The sequence below is a fragment of the Mastomys coucha genome, unplaced genomic scaffold, assembly GCF_008632895.1.
Source record: "Mastomys coucha isolate ucsf_1 unplaced genomic scaffold, UCSF_Mcou_1 pScaffold21, whole genome shotgun sequence".
Lineage (NCBI taxonomy): Eukaryota > Metazoa > Chordata > Mammalia > Rodentia > Muridae > Mastomys > Mastomys coucha.
In genome coordinates, this window is record NW_022196904.1 from 125,686,416 (window position 1) to 125,696,200 (window position 9,785).

The 9,785-nt window shown below is 43.5% G+C and overlaps 1 long non-coding RNA gene across 1 annotated transcript; it reads left to right on the forward strand.

Annotated features, from left to right (window-relative positions):
- The first annotated feature begins 548 nt into the window (after positions 1–548).
- Positions 549–1,628, forward strand: LOC116100940. Its single transcript, XR_004122739.1, has 2 exons — positions 549–857; positions 1,309–1,628. It is a non-coding gene; the product is annotated as an uncharacterized LOC116100940 (long non-coding RNA).
- Positions 1,629–9,785: the final 8,157 nt, after the last annotated feature.

Below are 9,785 nucleotides of genomic sequence, written 5' to 3' on the forward strand. Positions count from 1 at the left end.
TTTGCTTATCTGTACCATGGAGTTCCGGTTACTACTGCTTCCCTAGAACTGCTGTGATGGGCTGATTCAGGACTTCAGAGCTCTCAAAGGGCACCTGGCTAAAAATAGATTTGCAGATACAAGATGGATAGCTTTCTGATTTAAGTATATCCCATAGATTGCTTGGGGGCACACATAATAGCCAACAACATTTGTCATGTATCTGAATTCTGAGTATAACTTGGCATCCTGAGTTGTTATTTGCTAACATGGGCAACCCTTGTCACCCATCGAGAAGGATTCACATAGTTATTGCTTAGGACCACAGCCTATGAGGGTAGTTAACATAGCATTGAAACATGGTCACTTGCAGGTCAGCATCTCCTCTTGGGCTCTGAGGTTCTTGAAGGGAAAGGTGATTTGCTCATCCATTCCTAGTTGCTATGACAGAGTAGCACAGCCTGGGTAGTGACAAACAATAGATGTTTGTTTGGCTCATAGTCTGCAGGCAGAGAGGTATCAGAACATGCATGTTGTGAGTATCTGGTAGGGAACACAATGTGGAGAGTTTTGGTTTTGTTTTATTTTGTTTTTCAAGAACACAGCTTGCCATGTGCAGCACCTCATTGAATGTATCTGGAGTCTTAGAAGCCCCACCTATATCATCCTACAAATGGACCTTGGACAATCCTTTGGAGTTCTACCAACAACAAGGGAGCTTGGCTACTCATGTACCCTTGACTAAGAAATGATCCCCCTCTATCTCCTTTGTATTTTGGGGAAGTCCATCCTTCCAAGAACACATGGAGTGGTGACAGAGGAAGGGGACACCCACTGAGCCATCCAGATGAGTCAAGTCAACCTAGTCAATCATTCTGGTGAGCAATCAACCTCTTGTCCTTGTGTTGAGTCTTACAGAGTACAAAAGGAAAGAGCTTCACATGAGATGAACTGAAACTTGGCTTACTATTTCTCTCAGGGACTCATTCCTGAGGTACTTAATTTACTCCCCATATGATAGCATTAATCTTTCCTGAGGGTAGAACTCTCATAATCCATCACCTCTTAAAGCCTCTATCTCTATTTCATATGAGGTGTGAAGGGCTACCCACCTCAGCAGAGAGCTACCTCTCTACCAACTTCAGCAGAGAACTATCAATTCTCTCCTGCCCATCCCTGACTTCTTACTACCAGGCCAGTCCTGAACACATGTTAAATAAGATGGTTGACTTGAATTCCTTGCTTCTTATAAGGACAATGGATAGTATATGCATATGAACCATAGTCAGTATAAGAAGTGAACCTCTTCTCAGCCCCCTACTTTTTCAGGCTATCCCAAGATGACACCATGGAAATGTATTAATGCAGCAAATACTTGTGGTCTTCTTCCCACCTCTTGGACATTTTATAATAACAAGGAGAGAGCCATGTTGGAGACAGGCCTTGCCCTTTCCCCTTGGTAAGCATCACAGCAGATATACTGGTGTGATGAAGAGAGGGTGTTATACTTCTGCAGCACTGATGGAAGAATAAGACTTATCTTACAACTTTTCTTAAGTCCCTGACAACAAAAAGCTCAACAGAGGCAAAGAGGACAAGAAAATCAAACTAGCCAGGAATAAAGAAAAGATAGTATATTACTCTCCTAAGGCTGTCATGACAAATTAATATACACAGGTGGCTTAATACAACAGAAAGATAGGCCCATAGTTTTCAAGTCCAGATATTCAAAGTGTCAACAGAGTATACTCTCTCCAAACTGGACTAGTTCAAGATCTCTGGCTTCTGTGATACCATCAATATTGGATCCTCACTTGGACTCCTCCTGGTTATCCTGTCATTACTCTGTGTCATGGAGATCCTACAGATTTGGAGCAGCAGGACTGGCCCTTTCACATGTCCTAACCATTCACAAATGACATAGATTTTGGTGTGGACCAACTCAGCCCTAATCTGAGCTGGTCAGCCTGGGAAAGCTCTCCATCACTACTATGATAGGCCACCCAATGCAGCCATCTGCAGGAGGCAGGGTCAACTCTCCTGTTCTCATGTCCTTGGGCCCATACACATGCCTCTGGAGCCAGTTCCACTGGTGTTGTCCAGTCAAGGTTTGGGACCCACTCTCCCAAGTGCTGCAGTCTGTGAGGGGCTGGGCCAGCTCTCCTGCTCTCATGCTCTGAGGCTGGCTCACCTGCACCTTCATCAGCAGGGCCAACTCCACTGTAATTGCCCATGAGAGGTGTAGGGTCCCCGTAAGTGCTGTAGCTAGTGAGGGGCCAGGTGGGTTGAGGGTTGGGGGAAGCACATCATCCTCACACCTATTCTACCTCACATTTTGTACATTTCTTAAGGGGACAATTGTTACTGGGTTCATGGCCAATCCATATAATATAAAATGGTCTCTTCTCATGAGCTCTACTAGTACATAGCTACAAGGACCTTACTTTCTAACCAGGTGACACAGCTGATGGGATCTGGGATGTAGTCATGGTTTTTTTTTTTTTTTTTTTTTTGAAACCAGTACTTGTGTTCCCTCAGGAAGTGAGTGGAACTGAGGCCCTCTGGGAAATGACATGCAAAGTTACATGGGGAGTCAGCTTGATGACATTAAGAAGTGTATTTTTGGGGTACAGGCCTTACAGAGCCACAGACAGTTTGGGAGCCTGGAGGTGACCTACTAGGAATTATTTTCCAAAGAATGGACTCTATTGCTTTGCCAGGAAGTTGGGAAGCCAGCCAGAGAGATTGCTGAAAGGGTCTCCCTACAAGTCACCTCCCTTAGCTTTGGAGCCTGTATCAGTACTGACACTTACATGTCTCCCTATAGGTCCCTCCCCCACACTGAAGACATGTCATTCTTCCCATCCATCTAAAGTTTATGGGAGGGCACAGGCTGTTTCTATTTCCTGATGGATATCACCAGGCTCTTGGACAGATAAATGGAGGAGTGAATGCCCGAGCAGCCACTGGGCTGCTCATACGGTGTCTTCCCTCACAGAACTAGTCACTACACGGAGCAAAGATGTGAGCTGAATGGCTGAATGTCTGAAACAACTAGAATGTGTGTGGAGAGAAATGTGGATGCAAACTCTCTGGGGACAACAAAATATGGCACATTAATGACATGTTAGACAAGGTTCCACCCACTCCAGATATAAGACCTGTTCATGCAGACAGTTGATGTGGCCTCCTTGAGCTCAAGCCAGCCCTTTCTGGCTTCAAGAGTCTGTGTATTCCTGCATGGGCTGGGCAGAAAGGTTCTATATGTGGCCCCACCCAAGTTCCTAGGAAATTGCCTGTTTCCTTGGCTCTGGTGGCTTATGTTATGCCAGAGCATGACTCTCATCAAGAGAACGGGCTGTACCATGACAGAGCAGTGCTAATTGGATATGGTTGAGGGGCCAGGAAGGGAAAATAGGACATCTATGAAGCTGATGACCACCCAGGATTATTATCAGCTAGACTCTGAGGTTAGGACTTCTCCATGTTTCCCTCATTCTCCATGATAGTGTAAAATTCACCCAACTCTTGCTTTCCTTATTGAATCAAGTATTACACCTGCCTCTAAAAGGGTCAGGAAGAACGCAGACTCTCTTTTGCTATAAGCCAAAGCTGAAGAAGGAAAAGGATGCTATTGATGCTGGGTCCTCCCACAAAAAAGAAACAGGTTCTCCATGTTACCTTTATCTAGGAAAACATAAGCAAAGTCTGCTTGCTCAGACACAGCCACTAAGACCAGCTCACACTGCAGCCGCCACTCCAAAGAACTTTCTGTTCAGAACCCTCCCCTCAGAGGCTCGTACCTAGGATTATTTTTTAAGAAGGGAACCAGTTGTGAGGCATATTCATAGGAGGATGACTGAGCACAGTCCTGACAGTGAATGGTTCATTGACAGACATGACTGTGAGCAGTGTGTATTGTGTATACAGATGTGCGATGTGTGCCTGTGTATAAATTGGACTTATGTAAGGGTATATGCACACTGATGACATACATGTACATTCATGTGCATATCCAAGTGTTACTGTACACATTTGGCTATTTATGTGCCTTAACTTAACAGATGTTATACAGTGTTATAGTGGTTTGAATGAGAATGGTCCCCATGGGCTTATGTGTTTGCATGCTTAACACCTAGTCAGTGGAACTTCTTCTGAAAGATTCGGAGGTATGGATTTGTTGGAAGAGGTATGTCTCTAGGGGTGGGCTTTGAGATTTAAAAATTCCATGCCCTTCCCAGTTAACCACCTTGTGGTGATTATATCAACATATAAGGTCTTGGCTTTTGGTACAACGCTACGCCTTCCTTCCTGCTGCCAGACTTTCTACCATGACGGTCAGGGACTAACCTTCTGAAACTGTAAGCAATGCCCCAATAAACTTTTTCTTTTATAAGTTACCTTGGTCACAGTGTCTCTTCACAGCAAAAGACAAGAAACAAGAACACATACATCCATATTTTTTCAGGTGTATGTCACTTTATGTACATGTGTTACAGGAGACTCTTGTCTGTTTACCTGCATATATGAGACACACATATATGTGCCTGTGTGACTTTTGCAAGTGTGAGCCAATATACACCTTCATTTTTGGTATATAAATTCATGCATGATATATGATATATGAATAAGGCTGAAGTTCACATGTAGGTGTGTGTATGTCTGCTGCAAATACATGTATATGAGTGATTTGGTGAGTGTGTGCATGGCTATTGAGTGCATGTTTATGTACATATACATGTACAGGTGTGAACTCTCATGGTTTCACATACCTATGGGTGGCTGAGTATATATGTTTGTGTTATAGGCATGACACATAATAGTTACATGCACTTCCTGGCATATGCATTTATAGCAGGAGTGTGTTATAAACAGGCTTGTTGTGTGTGCATTTATATAAGCAGAGGTATTTGATTGTTACCTATGATAAAGTTTTAAGACAACTTCAGGTTGTTTAGGGAAACACGTTAGGATACAAAGTCTTGTAAGATTGCAATATTTGACTAAGGGTTCCTTGCCTGGCCAGGAAACATTTTGGCATAGTCCAGAGGTGAGGACTCATGAAACTGGTGGTTTGAGTGTGCAACCTACCCCTAAGATCTCTGAAGATCCCTAGTCTAGTAGAATGAGCAGGATGCCCACCAAGTGGTAACTCATAGTTACTGCCCTGTGGCTGAGCAAAGGAAGGCTCTTTCTTCAAGCCCTAAGAAGCTGGCTTGCAATAACCATCCAAGAGCTAGGAGGATATGAAGAGGGATCTTTCCTCAAAGGAATTGCAATCATTTGATCACAGTGATGGTAACATTGTCACCTAGATGGGTTCAGAGGCAACAGTTCCTAAATTTCATCCACTCCAACTGAAAGCCTTCATTTCATCCAGGCTCATATTCCTCCTGGCTAAAAATCCTCAGCCCCTGAAGGCCCTGTGGTGTTCTCTTGTATTATTGTGGGCAGAGAGCTTGGGGACTTGTGCTACTGACTGCTGTCCTGTTTGTATGTCTCCATTGTTAACAAAGGAGTTACCAGTGGGTATCATGCCTCTGATATGAACTCTAACACTGGCTGATTAGTTATAGACTATGTCAAGAAGGGGAGGGGTGCTTTCAGAGTAGAAGCTCCCCAGAGGCATGGAAGGTAGGAAATGTAGAGGTGAAAGCCAATAGCAGTGAGGCATGGACCTGCCTCCAGAGCATGTTAGCCAGAAGCAGCCAACATGTGACTCCTCCACTGTGTCAGCCCAGAAGAAAGGAAACTATTTCTTTGTCTCCAACAAGGACAACCCCTAGTCCATGGGCAACCTCTGGGAAGAACCTACTGTTGTCCTAGACTCTTGAACCGCAAGGGAGACAGTGTCAAGGTAACAACATCCAGGAAAGGTGGCAGTATTAGTAAAGTAAAAAGGTGGTGGTATTAGTAAAGTCCTGTGGGGTGCTGTGAGACCCTCAGCAGTGTAGATAGCATTTGCATTCAGAAAGGTTCTACAACCATAGGCATCCTTCACAATACCATAAACCTGCTCACCCATCTGCCCAAAACTCCAAATGCATGCTTGAGCACCTGAGACAAGCCAGTGATTTTCTTCCCAGTGATTCTGCTGTTTACAGGGACATGTCCTCTCACAGCTTTCCCAAGCCCTGTACTCAGGCAGGCTCTGCAAAGGGAAGGAAATCTACCAACAAGCCCCATTTCTACCTGCTTCCTAGAACCTCCTTAACATAGCTAAGCTAAATATATATTTCCAAATACATTTAACTGTGTGACCATAGATTGTCCTTAGCTACAGTGCTGGTACTTTGACAATGCAACAAGAAGGAATGATGAATAGAAGAGGTAGCCTTTGAGTTTTCATAATACTGCAGAAAACATCTGTGCAAAGCAGACCTGCAAGAGACATTTGCTGAATTGAGATGCTGCCTTGGCATAAGGACAGAGAAAAAGAGGAGCAGAAGCCACTGTGGGCCATGTCCTCAGGTGACTTAGGAACTCCTTATGTGTGGTGATGTGATATTCCAGGAAGAGTGGGAGCCTGGGTACCTATGCCACCAATCTCTTTCTTTAAGAGACACCCAACATCCCTCTCTGCTGCCTCTGCCTTATTGGACCATACACTTGTCTCTCACTCTGTGTTGCTGCTCCAAGCTTGGTGTCTTCAACACCAGGAAGAAGTCTCTTCAGACCCTCAGTAGGTCTACACACACACACACACACACACACACACACACACACACACACACACACACACACACACACACAAACATATTGGGTGGGGGAATGGAGGAGGGAATTGTGGTGGAAGGAGAGAGGAAAGAGAGACAGACAGACAGAGACAGAGACACAGAGAGACACAGACACAGACACACACACACACACACACACACACAGAGAGAGAGAGAGAGAGAGAGAGAGAGAGAGAGAGAGAGAGAGAGAGAGAGAGAGAGACCAGCTAAGTAGAAGCAACAGTGGCTTGTGAGATTCTGAGTCCCCTCTCATTTACCACAGGTAAATCACGGCAAGTTGACTGAGTTATCCCCAAGGCATTAAGATGCCTTCCCTAGAGCTTTACACTCTGTCCTTGCTCTCCCCTCCCAGTCCCTGTACCCGGAAAGAGAAACACAAACCTGGCCCTGCACTGTACCTCAGGCGGCTGGCTTCCTTCTATGCAGCTGCAAATAGAATAAGACTGGGCTGTTAGAAACATCAAGAGGGTTGGAACCTGGATTGCAGCCAACCAAGATAGAAGCTGATATACTGATGGGGACTTCAGCTTGAAGTCAAAGCGTGAATTTCATTCCACTATACTGGAATTTTTTTTTAAGTCCAAAATATTTGCAATTAAGGTACCTCATTACCAAATTAAATAGCTATTCCTCTCACTTCACACAATAGCATGTTCCTGAGAAATTACATGAGGCGAGAATTTTTAAAAATCAAATTATATTTTTCAAAGTACTTGGAGAGCTTTCTATTTAAAAGAATCCCACAAGGAATCATCCCTTGGAATGAAGAATCTTATTGTAATGCAAATGATCGCCTCCTAATTTATCTGTTTTCCAAATTCAGATAAACTGGAGTTTATTCAGAATGGTCAAAGAGCAGGGTCTGTGGTTAATTGAATATTCATGTTAATTTGGAATCTCTGTATATACCCTGTGTTGATTACCAATTTCCACAAAACAAGACTATAATAAAATACAATAAAATACACTTAACAACAGAACAATACTGAGCCTAATTACTTTTTCTTTGATAATCTGAGGACACAGAGGACCAAAGGGGTACAGACCTGAGTTTTGAGAAAGAATGAGGGCTGTATTCTGTGGATCTGGAGCCTGACAGGAGGCCCTGGGATCTTTAGTATGTCCGTGCTTGTGTGTCTGTGCATGTGTACACATCTGTGTGGAGACCTGAGGTCAACCTGGGGTGTCATCTCAGTTGCTCTCCCCTTTATATTTTGAGACAGCTCTTTCTTCGAGCTTAGTTCTCACCACCTCAGGCAGACTACCTGGTTAGTAAACCACAGGAAATCTTCAATCTGCCCTCTTTCTTCCCTGCCCTGGGGTGAGAGTTATGGCTTTTTACATAGGTTTGGGAAACAAACTCAGATCCTCATGCTTGTACATCAATCGCTTGATCCACTGAGCCCTCTCTTCGTAGCCCCTTGAATCATTCTCTACACAAGACACCAGAACCCCGCTTTCTTTGGCCATTCATCTTGTTTCAGAAAAGCAGTAAACATGAGGCTAGAGAGTGTCTTGATACACTTACTCTTCGTTTTTACCTGAACCAAACCAACGCTTCCACTTGTCTGTTTCAGAAAGCCAAGTTCAGAGACAGAAGCAAGACTTAGCCAGTCTCTGCTCATTACCTGATGATGTGTGGGAAAGGCCAATGTCTGCTTCAGGAAGAGATGGTGATCTTGATGTCACATAAGGATGAAGGAGATGCTTCCTTTTAAAAGTAAAGTGCATTGTACCCCTCTCTATTCTGAAGGCACATCTTAATCTCTTTGCTTCCCAAATACCTTTCTATATGTGCTGCAGGCTTGAACTTGTTAAGCCCACTCTTGTCTAGGTTCCTGATGCTTTAAAATCCACTCACTCCCTGGTTCTAACCAACTGCTTTTTCCAAGAACTCCATCTATTCCTATTTAAACAAATAAGGTTGCCTACCTTTGCCATTTGCAATTCAACGGGCCCCCTAAATTAATTTCCCCAAAAGTAATTCAAATAAAAGCTTGGTTGCCACTTCTCTTTTCTGAGCCCCAAGATTGAACAAGGCATCTGAATAAAAATGTCTGTTACAGCCTTCTTTAATATTTAAGCATGACGTTCATTGATTTGTTTCTTGTTTTCTGCAAACCTTGACAACATGATAAAATAAATCATAAGAACAAAATATAGTGGTAACATCTTTTATGGACTTCACATAGCCATCAATCTCAAGCTGGTAGTGAATTATCAACACAACAAAAAGATCTATGTTTTAAGAGCTCCAGCAGCATGCTGGCTGGGGGTTTTTCTGAAGCAAACTCCAGGCGAGTGACTGATAAGCTTCGTTATTGTTTTCGGAGAGTCTGGTTTATGGGGTGTGCGGAGGGGTTGCATATGTGTTTCGGAAGCAAAGGTTTGATCAATTCTAAGTAGACATCTACTAAAATATAAAAAATATAACAAGCATTCCTGCTGAGAGCCTTAGCATAGCTGCCACCCTGTGTCAGCGTGACAAGCCTCACAGTGTGCTTCTGATTCTATTTAATATGGAATTAACCTTTCTTAATGTGATAGACTCTGCATGAAAGATGGAGCCAACTAGGTATTTGGACATATTCTCCTGTTTCATTTGTGTGTTGATATTTGGTTTCAGAGTTGTAAATACAAGAAGGGGACAAGACAAGCCGTGAATTGTCATATACTCTCAATCCTTAAGTAGACTACAGGCAAAACAAAACAGGAACAAAAACACTGTGAAATGCTACAGGGTTCCAAAGGTGTCCTGCAGGAGGTGTCTTGCCATGGTGCTGAACTAGACAGAACTCAGAGTAAGGAAACAGAGTCTGAAGTCTGTCATCTGAATATCATACGCTCATTCTGGAAACATCTGCCTGTCTGTACCATTTCTTCATTTCTACCATTTCTACAGGACAGAGCTCTTCAGGGCTCATCCAGCAACTGCTAACGCTCCCTCTCTCCCCATTAGACCTCCTCAGATTCCAAGACCCAGGGACCAGTGTGTGCTCCAAGACGCTCCCATTCTTTTAACGTTACATTCCCATGATCCAAATATTTCCTTTTTTTTTTTTTTTTTTT